Below are 19,143 nucleotides of genomic sequence, written 5' to 3' on the forward strand. Positions count from 1 at the left end.
TAAATAAGCAATTGACATCCCATCATGCTTAGGGTCATGTTTTGGCTACGCCAAATAATGCCCCCATCCACAAGGCATCAGTGGTCACTGAATGGGTTGATGAGGATGAAAATTATGTTAACCATACAGTGAGGGAAAAAAGTATTTGATCCCCTGCTGATTTTGTACGTTTGCCCACTGACAAAGAAATTATCAGTCTATAATTTTAATGGTAGGTTTATTTGAACAGTGAGAGACAGAATAACAACAAACAAATCCAGAAAAACGCATGTCAAAAATGTTATGAATTGATTTGCATTTTAATGAGGGAAATAAGTATTTGACCCCTCTGCAAAACATGACTTACTACTTGGTGGCAAAACCCTTGTTGGCAATCACAGAGGTCAGACGTTTCTTGTAGTTGGCCACCAGGTTTGCACACATCTCAGGAGGGATTTTGTCCCACTCCTCTTTGCAGATCTTCTTCAAGTCATTAAGGTTTCGAGGCTGACGTTTCGCAACTCGAACCTTCAGCTCCCTCCACAGATTTTCTATGGGATTAAGGTCTGGAGACTGGCTAGGCCACTCCAGGACCTTAATGTGCTTCTTCTTGAGCCACTCCTTTGTTGCCTTGGCCGTGTGTTTTGGGTCATTGTCATGCTGGAATACCCATCCACGACCCATTTTCAATACCCTGGCTGAGGGAAGGAGGTTTTCACCCAAGATTTGACGGTACATGGCCCCGTCCATCGTCCCTTTGATGCGGTGAAGTTGTCCTGTCCCTTTAGCAGAAAAACACCCCCAAAGCATAATGTTTCCACCTCCATGTTTGACGGTGGGGATGGTTTCTTGGGGTCATAGGCAGCATTCCTCCTCCTCCAAACACGGCAAGTTGGGTTGATGCCAAAGAACTCCATTTTGGTCTCATCTGACCACAACACGTTCACCCAGTTGTCCTCTGAATCATTCAGATGTTCATTGGCAAACTTCAGACGGGCATGTATATGTGCTTTCTTGAGCAGGGGGACCTTGCGGGCGCTGCAGGATTTCAGTCCTTCACGGCATAGTGTGTTACCAATTGTTTTCTTGATGACTATGGTCCCAGCTGCCTTGAGATCATTGACAAGATCCTCCTGTGTAGTTCTGGGCTGATTCCTCACCGTTCTCATGATCATTGCAACTCCACGAGGTGAGATCTTGCATGGAGCCCCAGGCTGAGGGAGATTGACAGTTCTTTTGTGTTTCTTCCATTTGCGAATAATCACAGAAACTGTTGTCACCTTCTCACCAAGCTGCTTGGCGATGGTCTTGTAGCCCATTCCAGCCTTGTGTAGGTCTACAATCTTGTCCCTGACATCCTTGGAGAGCTCTTTGGTCTTGGCCATGGTGGAGAGTTTGGAATCTGATTGATTGATTGCTTCTGTGGACAGGTATCTTTTATACAGGTAAGAAACTGAGATTAGGAGCACTCCCTTTAAGAGTGTGCTCCTAATCTCCGTTCGTTACCTGTATGAAAGACACCTGGGAGCCAGAAATCTTTTTGATTGAGAAGGGGTCAAATACTTATTTCCCTCATTAAAATGCAAATCAATTTATAACATTTTTGACATGCATTTTTCTGGATATTTTTGTTGTTATTCTGTCTCTCACTGTTCAAATAAACCTACCATTAAAATTATAGACTGATAATTTCTTTGTCAGTGGGCAAACGTACAAAATCAGCAGGGGATCAAATACTTTTTTCCCTCACTGTATGCCATGGCATCAAATATCCTAAAATATCAACCCAATTATGTGAGATTCTGCAGCAGCGTCTGAGATAGCATTTTCCATCAGCAAAACACAAAAATATGGATTCTCGTGGAAGAATGGTGTCGCATCCCTCTAATAGAGTTCCAGACACTTGTAGAATCTATGCCAAAGTGCATTGAAGCAGTTCTGGCTCATGGTGGCCCAACGCCTTATTAAGACACTTTATGTTGGTGTTTCCTTTATTTTGGCAGTTACCATTTATGATTATTTTTGAATAAGAAAATTTCACAACAGAACTGCCCAGTGGTCACTTTAGGAATGGTTAGTGCTATCCAGAATCCTTGGGACGTCCCCTCAACGGGGTGACATCAGAGTTGACGTCCCAAGGATTCCCTTTAGACTTATGTAGGCCATTGCACCGACTGCATCAGTCCACTAGGGGTAGAATCAAAGAGGATAGTGAAAGACACTCGTCTAAACGTCATCCTATTCATATAGAGATAAATAGTAATGGTGTCTTTTTGTAGGCACTAGCATGGTTCGTTGGACAAAGCATATTGGGAAATGAATGTCGTTTCTGTAGGGTTTTTGAATAAACGCTCAAAATAAGGTCTGTGGTTAACTTAGGCTTAGGAGATCTTTTGTTTTGTTCTATGAGAATCTTCATCAGCTCATGTCACTTTTTGTGAATTTTTAAGAATTTAAGTAATTTAAAAAATCACAAACATTAACTGACTGAAGTAATTGAGATAATAATAAGAATTAAATAAGCTAATAATGATTATCATGGAATAAAACTTATAAGATTTCCTAAGCCTGTGTTAACCTTAGACCTTAATTTCCCAAACCCCTATTCATGTCTCATAGGAATTGCTTAATGAACCAGAGGTAACTCAGTTCCTTCCGGTTTTTATGATTACATCCTGGCGAACTTTATTAGCAGCAGAGAGATGCTCTAAAGAAAAGAGATGCTAATCTAGGAAATTAGTTTAAGTGCAGTGCAGTGCATTCGGAAAGTATTCAGACCCCTTGACTTATTCCACATTTTGTAACGTTACAGCCTTATTCTAAAATGGATAAAATAAAATTGTATTTTTTCCCTTATCAATCTACACACAATACCCCATAATGACAAAGCAAAAATATTTGCAAAAATATATATATACTGAAATATCACATTTACATAAGTGTTCAGACCCTTTACTCAGTTTTCATCAAGGATCTTTCTGTACTTTGCTCCATTCATCTTTCCCTTGATCCTGACTAGTCTCCTAGTCCCTGCCACTGAAAAACATCCCCACAGCATGATGCTGCCACCACCATGCTTCACTGTAGGGATGGTGCCAGGTTTCCTCCAGACATGATTCTTGGCATTCAGACCAAAGAGTTATGGTCTGAGAGACAGCCCGCTTGGCAAACTCCAAGCTGGCTGTCATGTGCCTTTTACTGAGGAGTGGCTTCCATCTGGCCACTCTACCATAAAGGCGTGATTGGTGGAGTACTGCATAGATGGTGGTCCTTCTGGAAGGTTCTCCCATCTCCACAGAGGAACTCTGGAGCTCTGTCAGAGTGACCATCGGGTTCTTGGTCACCTCCCTGACCAAGGCCCTTCTCCCCCGATTGCTCAGTTTGGCTAGCTCTAGGAAGAGTCTTGGGGGTTCCAAACTTCTTCCATTTAAGAATGATGGAGGCCACTGTGTTCCTGGGGACCTTCAATGCTGCATACATCATTTGCTGGTACCCTTCCCCAGGTCTGTGCCTCGACACAATCCTGTCTCTGAGCTCTACAGACAATTTCTTCGACTGCATGGCTTTGTTTTTGCTGTGACATGCACTGTCAACTGTGGGACCTTATCTAGACAGGTGTGTGCCTTTCCAAATCTTGTCTAATCAATTGAATTTACCACAGGTGGACTCCAATCAAGTTGTAGAAACATCTCGAGGATGATCAATGGTAACAGAATGCACCTGAGCTCAATTTCGAGTCTCTTGGTAAAGAGTCTGAATAGTTATGTAAATAAGGTATTTAAATTTTGTTTTTTGGCAAAATAAATGTAAAACCTGTTTTCGCTTTGTCATTATGGTGTATTGTGTGGAGATTGATGAGGGGGGGGAAATTATGTAATCCATGTTAGAATAAGGCTGTAACGTAACAAAATGTGGAAAAAGTCAAGGGGTCTGAATAGTTTCCAAATGCACCCTAATTCTGGATATACCAGAGACTGAAGAGGAAGCAAGACATCCCACAAATTTCTTGGGGTGTTCATACACTAGTTCATATACTGTCAATGGACACATGCGCATGCCGTGTTCACGTGCTAGTTGGAACTAGGAAACTCGTAAATGTTTGACTTGCTAACTCATTGTAGAAAGATGATCCTGGGGTTTCCCACGTAGGAAGTATCAGCATCATCCAATAGGAAGCTCTAAGCAAATTACTTACATTCCGAGTTTCCAAATGCACGTCATGAACGCGGCATAAGCAGACCAGACCTAGCGGCTATTGCATTGGTGTCTATGGGAGAGCCACCCCTTAAGCAAACCGGAACTGTGACCATTTATTTCTAATGGTAAACGGCCTAAGTAACACATCTTCATTTATCCACCACCAACAACTCGTACACTCGGAACCTCCAAATTCAAATTTCCTTTTCGGATACTTTCAAAGTGGAAAACACTGACCTCATCTTTCTACAATGAGTTTCCAAGTCGGAAATGTCAGAGTTTCCGAGTTGTCTTGAATGCGGCAATACCCTGTGAAAGTGACTTCAGCTTCCGCTTTACTTCTTGGTCATGTCCGCTAATCTTTTGAATGGGCCTTACAATTATATGATTAAATTCATGAAAATGTGATTGTTTATGATAAAGTTGTTGGGTAACAAAACGTAAAGTTTTTTAAACGTTCTGAGAATGGAAGTGAAAATTTACCCTGCTCCTATTCTTGCTCAGAAGTGGGACCTTATATCTCCTTCAGGAGAGCAGCAACTCAAAACATTGGGCAAGGTTGTGCGTGCGTTCCTCGTGATGAACTTGGCCTCGTCCCTTAATTGCCCATCTATCATAGAGGTTCAGACAGCAGTCATTTGCTGACAAGGCTGCGCTAGTTGTCATAGTAATGACAGGAATGTGTGTGCAGTGGTGTAGGTTGATTGGTGGTGGGCTTTTGCTTCCTATCACTCAGAAGTTATGTAGCATGCTAAGGTGACAACAATGCCTGCCATGCCTTCCAGTTGCTTTGAATGTTCAAAATTAAAGGGTAAGAACACTTTTAAAGCCTCAAAGGATAAGATAAGCCAACTTTGAAAACAAGTCATTTTTGGCTAGCCACAGCAGTCAACTAGCTAGATAGGTAGCTGTTTATCTTTCTAGCACATACACTAATTTGTTTGTAAACAATTAACAAGCTAGCTAGCTATCACATCTTGTCAAACTGTCAATAGAGTAGCTAGCAAGCAACAAGATATGCCAAATAGCAGTCTAAAAATCACTTGAGGGAAAATAAATCAGATTTGACCATTCATGGGTCCCCAGATCCTCAAAGAGTTCTACAGCTGCACCATCGAGAGCATCCTGACCGGTTGCATCACCGCCTGGTATGGAAACTACTCGGCATCTGACCGTAAGGCGCTACAGAGGGTAGTGCGAACGGTCCAGTACATCCCTGGGGCCAAGTTTCCTGCCATCCAGGACCTGTACAATCGGTGGTGTCAGAGGAAAGCCCATAAAATTGTCAGAGACTTCAGTCACCCAAGTTATAGACTGTTTTCTCTGCTACCTCACGGCAAGCGGTACCGGAGCGCCAAGTCTAGGACCAAAAGGCTCCTCGACAGCTTCTACCCCCAAGCCAAAGTCTATTCAGCCCAAGTCTATTCAAGGAAGAGTTTTGATGACTACGGCTGAAGGCATGTCTAGAGCCTCGTATGTGTTATCTTGTCTCAACAGTCCCAAATATATTTGCTCCCAATTAGATAAGACACTGTTTAACTTTATATGGAAAAATAAACCTCACAAAGTAAAATATGTTATGTGGGCTAGCTACTCAACTCAGATGGTGTATAAGCACAATTTTAAGAATGTGTGAGTTCCCAGTTTCACCAAAGGAATATGAAATAGTGTGTTTAAGCAGTAACGCACGGGGGGGTGTGGTATATGGCCAATATACCACGGTTAAGGGCTGTTCTTACGCACGACACATCGCGAAGTGCCTGGACACAGCCCTTAGCCGTGGTACATTGGCCATATACCACAAACCCCTGAGGTGCCTTATTGCTATTATAAACTGGTTACCAGCATAATTAGATGAGTAAATATAAATGTTTTGTCATACCTTTGGTATACGGTCTGATATACCACGGCTGTCAGCCCATCAGCATTCAGGCCTCGAATCACCCAGTTTATACAAAGCAATAACAGATGGTGATCTAATCCTTTTGAAACAAATTGGTCAATACAGAGATATCACTTGTAAATTTGACCATGGTAATTAATGGTGTCTCATTTGTTCATTAATTTGTTTAAATTAATTAATTAGAAAAGTTTTTATTAGCCTGGATACCAGTCTGTTTAGCGAACATTCAACTCCTTCTACTCTGTGTCATTGTTTAGCATGACAAGGAGTGACAAGGAGTGGAAAGATAGACTGGTACAGACTGGTACCCAGACTAACTTTTTATGACAGCGTTGTTCCAATAGCCAAATTCAGGTGGAACTTCCAATGTGTTGTAAATTGGCCATAGGTATGGACTCTATCATACAAATAATGTGCTCACTAACAACGTGAGAGAAACATTCTTTCAATTAACTCAGATGTTACCCCTCCAACAAAAATATTTGGAAATGTACACTACATGACCAAAAGTTTGTATTTTTGATTTTGTGTTTATCTGTTTGTGATCTTTTGTATTAACATTTTTAAGAAGGATGTATAGATTTTTGCAACACATTTGAAATTGAAAAAAATATTTATATATATATATATAAATAAATGATGTGACGCTTTCATATGGTATTACGCATGCGCACAAAACATGTGACATTTCCACCACAGAAGAAGACTACTTTGACGTCTATTTCCGGGATAAAGATACAACGCAGACATGAAAACGTGTATTTTGGACTGCACCTTCAGATGTAGATAGTAGAAAGTTCCAGAAACAGCGGGCGGCATATGCAAACGAATAGTTTGTTTATCAAAAATCTCTTGAAGTGAAATAATGTCAGTCATAGCAGAGGAAAATGTCCGTGGCATTGGCGGTAGTGTTTTCAAGGAGATCAGTGCTGATAATGACGAAGACAATCAACCCACCGAAATTGAGAGTCTGTGCATGAATTGTTACCAAAATGTAAGTAAATAGCTAGTTAACACTGACCAGTTAATTGAACGTATGGACTTGTCTGTATCGCTGTATGATTGACTCATCTAACTTGTGTTCTCTCCATTTTTGTAGGGAATGACACGTATTCTTCTTACGAAGATTCCTTTCTTCAAAGAAGTTATCATCAGTTCTTTCACCTGTCCCAACTGCAGCTGGTCGCATACAGGATCAAGCCATCGCCTACACACTCAAAGTCAAGTCAAAACAGGTAGTCTAAGTAGGATGCCGTTCCTTTCCCAGGCATATGCTGAACCACTGTGTAGGCTATGAGCTGTAGCTAGCCTGAGTGCCAGTCTGTTTGTATCATGCCACATTGTCATGGCAAAACAGCAATGGAGTTGGCATTGTCAAGAAGGAACCTGCAAGTAAGTGTTTTGTTGGACGATGTATACCATGTGTATCCCGTACATAGGACTAATGAAACTTGAAACATTGACAAGAGCAGAAACAGATCCAGGACTAGGCTAGCCCAGATTAGTTTAAGGATTGTGGGCTAGCCTACTCTGTTACCATCCAAGACATTATGTTCAGAGGTTAACTAGCTCTGGCAGCCAAAATGGCCTCATACTCCATCTAAACTGAAATTGACATCACAATTGAGAATCAATCAAATTTGATTGGTCACACACATATTTAGCGGATGTTGTGGGTGTAGTGAAATGCTTGTGTTCCTAGCTCCAACAGTGCAGTGGTATCTTACAATACACACATCTAAAAGTTAAATAATGGAATTAAGAAATGTATAAATATTAGGATGAGCAATGTCTGTGGCATTGACTATAATACAGTATAATAGTATACATATGAGATGAGCAAGCAGAATGTAAACATAATTGAAGTGACTAGTGTAACATTATTAAAGTGGCCAGTGATTCTATGTATATATGGCATCAGCCTCTAAGGTGCAGGGTTGAGTTACTGTGTGCTAGCCGGCTAGTGATGGCTATTTAACAGTATGCTGGCATTGAGATAGAAGCTGTTTTTCAGTCTCTCGGTCCCTGCTTTGATGCACCTGTACTGACCTCGCCTTCTGGATGATAGCGGGGTGAACAGGCAGTGGCTTGGGTGGTTGTTGTCCTTGATGATCTTTATGGCCTTCCTGTGACATCGGGTGGTGTAGGTGTCCTGGAGGGCAGGTAGTTTTCCCCCAGTGGTGCGTTGTGCAGAACTCACTACCCTCTGGAGAGCCTTACGGTTGTGGGCGGAGCAGTTGCCGTACCAGGCGGTGATACAGCCCGACAGGATGCTCTCGATTGTGCATCGGTAGAAGTTTGTGAGTGCGTTTGGTGACAAGCCGAATTTCTTCAGCCTCCTGCGCCTTCTTCACAACGCTGTCTGTGTGGGTGGACCAATTCAGTTTGTCCGTGATGTGTACGCGGAGGAACCTAAAACGTACTACCCTCTCCACTACTGTCCCGTCGATGTGGATAGGGGGGTGCTCCCTCTGCTGTTTCCTGAAGTCCACAATCATCTCCTTTGTTTTGTTGACGTTGAGTGTGAGGTTATTTTCCTGACACCACACTCCGAGGGCCCTCACCTGTGTCAAACTCATTCCAGAGGGCCGAGTGCCTGCGGGTTTTCACTCCTCCCTTGTACTTGATTGATTAATTAAAGGAAGGCCGTCTCGTCGTTGTTAGTAATCAAGCCTACCACTGTAGTGTCGTCCGCCAACGCTCTAATCCAGGGGTGTCTCATTCCATGGAGGGCATAGAGTCAGTGGGTTTTTCCTTTAATTAATCAATCAAGTACAAGGGAGGAGTGAAAACCCGCAGGCACTCGGCCCTCTGGAATGAGTTTGACACGTGCTCTAACCATTAGGCTGGCTACCTGCCATGTATAGTGATTTTCCCTTTTTTTGTTTTTTAAAAATTCTTTCCCGACGATATGAAAGTAAAGTTCCAAAGGTTTCCTATACAAAACCGACGGCACGGCTAATGTGTACAACAGTCCCTCCTGACCCTCTGTCTAAACAGTATTGTTAACGTTTAGACAGAACACACCGTCGGGACTGTTGTACACATTGGCTGTGCCGACGTCAATGCTTCTCTTGAGGACCAGACTAGCTTCAGCACACCTTTTTCATTTATATAGCTAGCTTAGAAAGAAAACAATATCTAACTTGTATTATTTGGTTTATATCTTGTATTAGATATTTAGTCTGTTTTGTCATCTCATTTTGTAGGATATGAATCGAGAAGTTGTCAAAGCGGACAGTGCAACCACCAGAATCCCAGAAGTGGATTTTGAAATCCCTCCATACACTCAGAAGGGCTGTAAGTACTCACTCAGTTTTTATTGATTTGGAAAACAATATTCACTCTTCATGCATACATGCCACTGTCATGTTGCCACTGATATTTTGTCGCCTGATAATTGCTAGCCTGGTCCCAGATCTAGGAAATTGCCAGCTTTTTTTTTTTTTACTGGGATCATTTTAATATTTTATTTATACACATATTTGCCAAAGGCGGCAGGAGTGTTGTAGGCTAAACTTGACTAAATTAATCCAACTGTTGTATTAAGTGAAGCTTTGTTTACTTAGAAGAACAATTTTGCATGTAGATGTACAGTATCCACATATGCCTCAATCCCATTCAAGTCATTAACTGTTCCTCTTGCTCCCCAGCACTCTCTACCATCGAAGGCCTCATAGACCGTGCAGTTGCAGGGTTGGAGCAAGACCAACAACTAAGAAATGTATAAGCTTTGTTTACTTTGCTCATACCAAATGCCATATGTACTTCACTGCTTGTTGACTAAAATCATGTTAACTTTTGAAGGCAACTGCACCAGAAGTTGCTGTAAAGATTGATGAGTTCATTGATAAATTGAAGAAGTTGAAAGAAGGTGGATTCACACTGGTAAGTCCAATTTTATTGCCCAGCCTCATCTATGTACAAGATTAAAGTTACATGGAATTGAATGTTTCTGGCAATACAATTTTAGGTCATTGATGATCCATCTGGGAACAGTTTTGTGGAGAACACCTTTGCTCCGCAGAAAGATGAGGCTCTCTCGGTCAGCCACTACAAGAGAACACCCCAACAGGACGCCCAGTTAGGAATAAAGGCGCGTGGTTTGATTTGACACATCACAACTCTCCTGTAAGGGGACATATCTGTTTTAGAAAAGGCAATGCCTCCGATGCTGTCATCATGTGCTAATGCTTGTGGAATCCTTATAGGGTAGAAAAAAACAAGACAGCATACATTTATAATTTTACCCATGTTCACCAGTATAAACTTTTATATAGCAAAAGAATGTGACTTAAAATGTAGCTTTTTTTTGTTATTGCTTAGGCTGAAGACGAGGAAAAGCCCAGTAATGACATTGACTGTATGAGAAATGAGGTGGGATTTCCAGACATTTTGCATCACAATTTGGAGTTTTTCCTCAATAATTGACCCTTGAGTAATATACCTTATTTCTCCCTCAGGTGTTGACGTTTAATACAAACTGTCCAGAGTGCAATGCCCCAGCCTCGACAAACATGAAGCTTGTCCGTATCCTTTCCAGTCTGTTTGGTTGTCCCCAGCAGTGGTGTAGTGTAAGGTTAAGGCACGTAAATGCCGTTTACCTTTTTTTATTTTGTGCAACCATTCCTCTCCTTTTGCAGGAAAGTGCATTGAAAGTATAGTGGTACTTTACTCACCACGAATGGCAATCAACATTTACCCACCATTTAAAAATAAAAATATATATATATTTTTTTACCACTACATCACTGCTCCCCAGTAGTGTCCTATGATAAGGATGGCGTAGAATGTTAATTTACTTTTTTTTACCCCTTTTTTCATGATATCCAATTACGAACTTGTCTCATCACTGCAGCTCCCCAACGGACTCGGGAGAGGTGACGGTCGAGTCGTGCGTCCTCCAAACCGCTCTTAACACCTGCCCACTTAACCCGGAAGCCAGCCACACCAATGTGCGGGACGAAACACTGTTCAACTGACGACCGAAGTCAGCCTGCAGGCGCCGGCCCGCCACGAGCCAAGTAAACCCCCCCCCACCCCCCGGCCAAACCCTCCTCTAACCCAATTGTGGGTTATTGGGCCAATTGTACGCCGCTCTGGTCACTGCTGGTTGTGACACAGCCTGGAACCTGGGTCTGTAGTGATGCCTCAAGCACTGCAATCAAGTGCCTTAGACCACTGTGCCACTCGGGAGGCCCAGTGTAGAATGTTTCATTTTGCAAGGTTTAGGTATCCTCCTTTACAATTCCTCAGAAATCCCCCATTTCAAAGAAGTCATTATCATGGCAACAAACTGTGATGACTGTGGACATCGAACCAACGAAGTAAGTGTCCTCTTCTTTCTTTCTTTTTTCTTAGCACATGTATTTATTTTCAAGGCATATTCTCAGATATTGCAAATATCTTAATATGAATGCATTCCAATTTGCCCATCTAATCTGTGGTTTAGGTGAAATCTGGTGGAGCCACAGAAGAGCTGGGCACCAAGATAACTCTTCACCTCACTGACGTGTCTGACATGTCCAGAGATCTTCTCAAGGTAACCCCTCTTTGTACTTTATCTGGTATTCACTAGTTTTTTCACTGCAGCATTTTTATTAACCTGGTCCCAGGTCTGTTTGTGCTTTTGCCAACTCCATTACTACCATTGTCAAGCCAAACAATGTTTGGCATGACAATGAGTGACAAGGAGTTGGCATGATAGCACAAACAGACTGGTACTTAGGCTACCGTTGCATGGCAGAAAGTTCATAGCACCCATGCCAAATGGAGCTCATAATATGAATATTTTCATGATTGAGGTGGCTCAGGTATTTGTTGTCCTGTCTTAAGAGTTTGGGTCTTTTCATAATCAATTCCTGTCAGTAATGGAACATAGAACTTTTTCACAGGAGAGCAATGCTATTCCTGAATCAGGATGGAGTTGACTCAACCATGTTGTGCCGGTTTGTGTTTGTGCAGTCGGAGACATGTAGCATCCTCATACCTGAGCTGGAGTTTGAGTTGGGGATGGCAGCTGTCGGTGGAAAATTCACCACCTTGGAGGGACTCCTCAAAGACATCAAAGATCTGGTGAGCAGACTGTTGAGAAGTAGAGGGGGGGGGGGTGAAGGGGAGATGCAGTAGGAAGGGTACACACAGGGATTGAACTCCAGTGGAGAGTTGTATATGTTTTAATGCTGGTTGTGTTACTTCTAGTCCATGGACTCTGCACCTGGGAATCACTGTTGGCTTGGATACCTTTGCCATGGCTGTACTGTAATTCAACGGCAGCTGTGCACAACTCCAGTCCTAATTTAGATATGTGAAGCCAGGTGTGGCCAATCATGGACATTAATTGATTAGTTAAATACTAGGGAGAAACCAAAACCAGCAGGACTGCCATCCTCAACGATTTAAGTTGTGCACCCCTGTTCTATGGTCTCTTTCACTGTGGACTCGAGCTATATTATATTAATGTTTTCATCCACCACCACTGTTTTCCTCCAGATTGTTTCCAAAAATCCATTCACTTGTGGAGACAGCTCCACTTCAGATCGAACAGAGAAACTGAAACTTTTTGGCGAGAAGATTGACAAGGTTAGAGGCATAAAATCATTGAATATCACTAATGTTTTGTTTGGAGCTAGTTTTGGTCTCACTTTACATATAATACCTTAGTGTAATTACACGTCCCAAAGTATTTACCCATGAAATGTTTTTATGTATTTATTTGCATTCAATTTGTGAACTAACTCCGAATAACTCTTTGGCTAATAGTCTCCCTCTAGAATATTTTTTAAAGATCCAATGTCTCCATTGTGAGTTTATTGCAATTCTTTTAAATTGTGAATGTTACCATCTGGTATAACAGTCATAAATACTAACAATGTGTATCTGCACTGTAACTACCATGTAAATATGCTTTTGTACATTTAATCTATATTGGGACCGTAGTTGTATATTTTAACTAGGGTGCATGACATGATATTTAGACTAAACAAAAGCTCATGCAAGAATTTTACATATACTGTATCTGAGAAGAATACTTTCACATGTTTGGCTGGGCAACAAAGTAGAGTTTTTGAATGCAGAACAGTCTGGCACCCATGCTGAAACTGCATCTTAAAGTGCAATGGAGGCTGAGTGGCACTTTTAAAACACCTCTTCAAAAAAAAATACTGTAGATCATGGCGGGAGAAATGGATGTGCACATTGTTCTCGACGACCCTGCAGGGAACAGCTATCTCCAGGTAAAAGACACTCTTCTTTCACAGATGTCTGAGGTTCAAACGCATCGTCTCCTCTCAGTTGTTTCATTTGTAATGAGTTGATTTGTCGTGTTTGTCTGCAGAACGTCTATGCCCCTGACCCAGACCCAGAGATGACAACTGAGAAGTACACCAGGACATTTGAGCAGAATGAAGACCTTGGTCTCAATGACATGAAGACAGAGGGCTATCAGGAGTAAGGACATCTGCAGCAGCAGAAAGGTTTATCTTACAAAAACAATGATTCCCATAAATGTAATTTCAGATATTTGCCCTCACTGAAGTTGCTGACTCACAAGGACATATGCGCCAGATGTCTTACAGTTATGATATTTGGTTTGATATATGGTTGAAAAGTTTGAAATATACCTTATTTAAAAGGAAACAATCAATATGGGGTTTATCATTTGATTAGAAAGTATGTGCATTTATAAAAAAAGAGATGCACGAACATCCAGTTTATGAATTATCCAATTTAAATCACTTGTATTTGTATTCACATATGTGGTTCTGATTCAGTGGAAATTCTTATGTTCTGTTCCATGGGAATAAATTATAAACTAAGAATACAGACTGCTGCTGTAGATATTTTTGGGGGTGGCTTCTTTACTATGTTCAATGTACAGTATGCATTATATAAACCTGTAGAATTCAGTACCACAATCTTCAATTATAATAACACTGCATAAATGCCCACAGATCTTAAAAGAACAAATTCTAGATTCGTTTCAATGCGGTGTCCTTTGTTCATGCGCGTCCTGATTGAAAATTCCCAGATTGTGAAAACAGACTAGACTGACTTTGTGCATGTGCCCAATACCACTACAGAACATTTATTGAAATAATCAAATATACATTTGACTGACCTCAAGCTGTTACATTGTTTAGCACAATGTGTTGATAAAGTACTACTAAAAAACAAACTCCATATTGGTCCATATATGCCTACAATAAAATATATGTGGTGTTATTCACCCCACCATCAAATGCGCCTGCATAGTCCAGATCCAAGAGGCCACAGTGGCGAATGTTATTTTATACGAAAACTAATTTCAATTGCGACGACATATTTCTATGAATGGTCCAAATAAACGACGTGGGGTAGGCTACGCATTGAGTTAAAAATAAGCATTGTCCGTCTGCAATCATTCCCGTTTCAGGTAGTGCTGCATAAAAATTAGTCTCTACAGAGAATGTGGCTCTTAAAGGAGCTCAGCTTTTGTTTTGATCTATACTGTCCAAGCTGGTTATTTGCTCTTTGCTGGTTTTTCAGTCTTCTTGGTTAGGAGAACAGCCTGAATATTTGGCAATACTCTTCCTTGAGCGATGGTGACGCCACCTAAAAGCTTTTTGAGTTTCTCGTCGTTGCAGACAGCCAGTTAAAGGTGGCGGGGGATGATCCTGGTCTTATTATCCCTTGCAGCGTTGTCAGACAACTCAATGAGAAACTAGAGCAGAACATATGCTTCCGTCTTATTTATATATATATAGATTTACATTGCAAAACTATGTGGAGCGAGGCGGTTTTGCTATTGGACATTTGCGTGGTTAGGTATTCAAGCACAGCAGCCAAATACACAGGAGCTCCGGTACCGACACACTGCGTAGTTGCCTCTGCGCTGTAACCAGGGAAGGACGGTGCGGGACGAACGGGACATTGCCTTCGCTCTGGCCTTTCCTCCAGTTTTGCCTCTACCAGACATCGTATTTGGATTGATACGAATGACTATAATAATTGACAATGCAGTACACGGACTTTGCTTTCTGCCTTTACGTAATGTGGTTGAGAATTGTATTTATACTTTGAGTGTCCCTCTTATTGGACGGATAGAATGGAAACGCTTTAACCAATTGTGATAAACTACAGCATTCAAATGTCCAATAGCAAAACCGCCTCGCTCCACATAGATTTACATTGCAAAACTATATATATAGAAGACGGAAGCATATGTTCTACTAGCCACTTATACACCCAGCATATACAAGAAAATGCCTGAATCGGCCTCTGCCCTTCTAAAAAAAAATTTTTTTTAAAGGACCAAAACACAGAAGAAATGAATCAAGAAGCGACGCAAGACCAGGAAAAACAACTATGCTATTTATTTGTTTAAATTGCTGAAACTGATCCACCCTGACACTGGCATCTCTAAAGCAATGGGCATCACAAATTAGTTTATGAATTACATTTTCAAGCCCACCGCAGGCGAAGCTTCCCGTCATTCAATCGCTCTACCATTGCAGCCCGAGCGATCCAGACCGCTGTGCGCTTACTCCTGCCGGGAGAGCTGGAGTAAGAGACGACACCACAGAGGAAACCCGTTATTCAAATAACCTACTGTAATAAAGGGCATTTGGGTACATGGAAACCACATTTGCGCAAATTGCACACGGCTCGCTATACGCATGTATAGATCAACCTCTGCGTTTTTTTGTGTAGCCTATGCTACAGCAGGCAAGCGCCTGTTAACTTCAACTTTGTCATAATATATATTTCATTGATTAAAATCCACATTTTAACATGTAGCTATAGGATACCATTTTAATGTTCTTAAATGCGCAGATGGCTCTTCACCTTTCAGTGATTGTTAATTTAATTTAAGCTCCAGGTTTGAAATAAGACTTTTTTTAAGGTGTCTTATGGAGTTATAAGACAATCCAAAGGTAAAATCTGCTATATTTCTGATCTGTTGGCTGTGGAATAAATGTGTTTTAACAGAGCCATGGAAAAACCTACACCAACCACAATTGGTGAGGATTGGCTCATGGTAATGGCTGGAGCGGAATCGATAGCTACAGTAACTCCAGTTCTATGACTGGAGCGGAGCCCAATAGGGGAGCTCTGCTTCTAGTGGTTGTCATGATGTGGCCCTCTTTGGGTATAGCGAGTCTTCCCCCTCTCCCTCTTACACTCAGGTTCTGTTATCTCATGTCGTAAATTCCTAGAGGAGACTCTCCTCATGGCCAGGCAGTATAGTCAGAGAGTGTTTCACAGTAGAACAAAGGAACTTCTTCTACATCACAGAACTTGAAAACTGAACAATATCCATATTTTGGAGAATGTGGAAACGGTCGGTGGAGAATCCAGCTATGACCAGCCCATTTTGTTTTATGATTGTGACCTCAGGAAAGACAATACAGCCACATTACCACAACTCTGTTTATACAGGAGCCTCCGTTCTGAGGCTTGCATCTAATTATTGTATCAAATTAATTAGTAAAGATGAAACTATTTGTGAAATTGTGTAATGTGATTTTAAACTGTTAATGTGAGAGAATTGTATTTCTGTTTTAAAGTTTCACTAAGTCATTGGCCCGCTCCCATGAGCACAGACATCGATCTGGCGGGATGGGACAGCTTTTCCACAGTTCTGAATAAAAGAAACAGAAACCCTGTCCATTTGGTCCTGCGTTTTCTGCCTTAATTCTAGCCTTCACATCAGCAAAGGTGAGTACAGTACTGTGACACACACACAGCTGAGGTGATGACCTAATCATCACTGTGCGCTGCACGTAACACGCCAAGGCGCGCACCGGGCACAAGCGATGAAGTCTCTCCTCTCTCTGCTCCGCATGGGGAGGGGGGGAAGAAAGCCCATAGCTCAACGGTCTGAGACCTGTATGAGTTCTTAATAACCTTTGGTATAAATGCCGAGTTTGGAAGTAACACCGCTCTGCTCACTGATGGCAAGGCAGTCGGGTCTCGTCGAAAGAGCACACAAATCACTGACGTGCTTGGCTGTAGTCAAGGCAAGCAACAGTGCTGTCTTCAGAGACATCTTGAGGGGGATTTGATTCAATGACTCGAACGGCTTCTTGCAGAGCGCCTCGAGTACCAAAGTTAAATCCGACTGGGGCAATGTGGCTTAAGCCGCCGCGTTCCCAATAGAAACCGTTTCACTAGAGGGTGACTGAAAACGGTGTCTCTGCCAAACCCCTCATGACAAGCTAAAATCGCTGCCGCGAACACCTTGATGGTGGCGGGTGGGCGCTGCTTGTCAAACATGAACTGTAGGAAAAAGAGCATGCGCTTGACATGACAGCACACTGGGTCCACATTCTCTGTGGCACACCATTGTGAAAACACGTTCCATCTGCTGGCATACGTCCTGGATGTGGAACTGTCACGTGAGCCCTGTATGGTTCTGATTACTGAATCAGATAACCCACGGCTGCGCTAACCTGTCCCTCTCGGGTCAGACCCTCAGTGGCTGGCCGATTAGAGGCAATTGCTCTATTATGCCTGCCGCCTGAGACATCGCGTCCTCTCTGTGGAATTGGCCATGATGGCGCAATCAACATTTGAGTCATCTCCGCTTACCACGGAACCCCTGGGTGATCGGGGCAATCATTATGATTGACAGCTCTCCTGTTCTCATGCAGGCTAGCAGTGGGAGAATGCAGGACAGCGGTGGAAATGTGTACAGGAGAATATCTGTCCACTGGTGCGCAAAAGCGTCTATCCCTAATGGCGTTTTGTCCTGGGCTCATAGAGAGAACCATAGGGGACATTGCGCGTTCACACGTGACGCGAACAGGTCCACCTCGGCTCTCCCGAACCGTTCCCATATTTGGAGAACAATGTTGGGGTGCAGCTGCCACTCGTCGTCTCGGGGTCCCCCTCGAGACATGAGGTCTGCTCCGACATTCTGATAGCCTGGAATGTGTGCTGCTGTCAACGAGCGAAGGTGCTCGTGAGCCCACAGTCACAATTCCTCCGCCAACCGGTGAAGTGCAGGAGACCTGACTCCCCCTTGGCAATTTATGTAGGCTACTGTAGTTTGATTGTCTGACCAGACCAGCACGTCGTGGCCCCGTAGGGTAGACATGAAGTGGGTAAGAACCAGTAGAACTGTCTCCAGTTCCAGAAGGTTGATGTGGTGTCCCGAGGGAGGCCACACACCTACGACTGCCCGAGCCTGACTTGTCCCTCCCCTTCCAGTCAGACAAGCGTCTGTATACACTGGAATGTAGGATGACACTCTGCCTAATGGGACCTCTTGTGTCAAAACGCACGTGTCTCTCCAATAGTTCAGGTCCGCTCTGAGCGAGAGGGGAACTACCAACAACCGATGAAGGTGCCTCACTGGGTCCAGTCTTAGTTGGGCAAACCATCGCTGTGTTCTGCGCATGTGCAGACAGTCATGACGGAATGGGCCGTTACCATGTGATTCAGATAAAACCTTTTGTAGGGCTAGCAACAGGTCAGCCCGTTGAGGATCTGAAATTCGAGCCTTCATAGTCAGTGTCTAGCTGTAACCCCAGGTAGACAATCCGATGACTGGGCCAGGGATCACTGTTTTCCCAATTCACAGCGAACCCCAGACGTGTGAGATGAATCATTGTCTGTGTCGTGTGTGCCATCGCCACACGACACAGACAATGGGGCCAGAACCAATAGGTCGTCTAGGTAGGCTTTGTAGCCTTATCCCTTGATGCAACGGTTCCAATGCTGCCTCCATGCATTTGGAAAAGGTGCGAGGTGCCAGGGCGTACCCGAATCGCATACTCGTAAGCCACCGCTTGAAAGGCGAAATGCAGAAACTTCCTGTGACGCGGATGTATCTGAACATAGATCTATGCTTATACAAAAGTCCTTGTTGTGGATACATTCCAGCAGACGTTTTGTTGTGAGCATTCGGAAGGGCCATTTGGCTACGCTCTCGTTGAGAGTTCATAAGTCCAATATTGGCCTCATCCCCCCCCCCCCTGTCTTTTTTGGCACTAGGAAGTAGGGTGAATATAGGCCGCTGTTCCTTTACTCCTGGGGAACTACTGTGACCGCCTCCTTCGCTAAAAGTTCCGTAATCTCTT

The 19,143-nt window shown here is 42.9% G+C and overlaps 1 long non-coding RNA gene and 1 pseudogene across 1 annotated transcript; both read left to right on the plus strand.

Moving 5' to 3' along the window:
- Nucleotides 1-4,526: 4,526 nt before the first annotated feature.
- On the plus strand, nt 4,527-5,749 carry LOC139536683 (uncharacterized). The gene is made up of 2 exons (XR_011667382.1): nt 4,527-4,987; nt 5,263-5,749. It is a non-coding gene; the product is annotated as an uncharacterized lncRNA (long non-coding RNA).
- A 1,062-nt stretch (nt 5,750-6,811) lies between these two features.
- LOC139537595 (zinc finger protein ZPR1-like) lies at nt 6,812-13,899 on the plus strand (annotated as a pseudogene).
- Nucleotides 13,900-19,143: the final 5,244 nt, after the last annotated feature.

Source organism: Salvelinus alpinus, chromosome 13 (genome assembly GCF_045679555.1).
Source record: "Salvelinus alpinus chromosome 13, SLU_Salpinus.1, whole genome shotgun sequence".
NCBI lineage: Eukaryota > Metazoa > Chordata > Actinopteri > Salmoniformes > Salmonidae > Salvelinus > Salvelinus alpinus.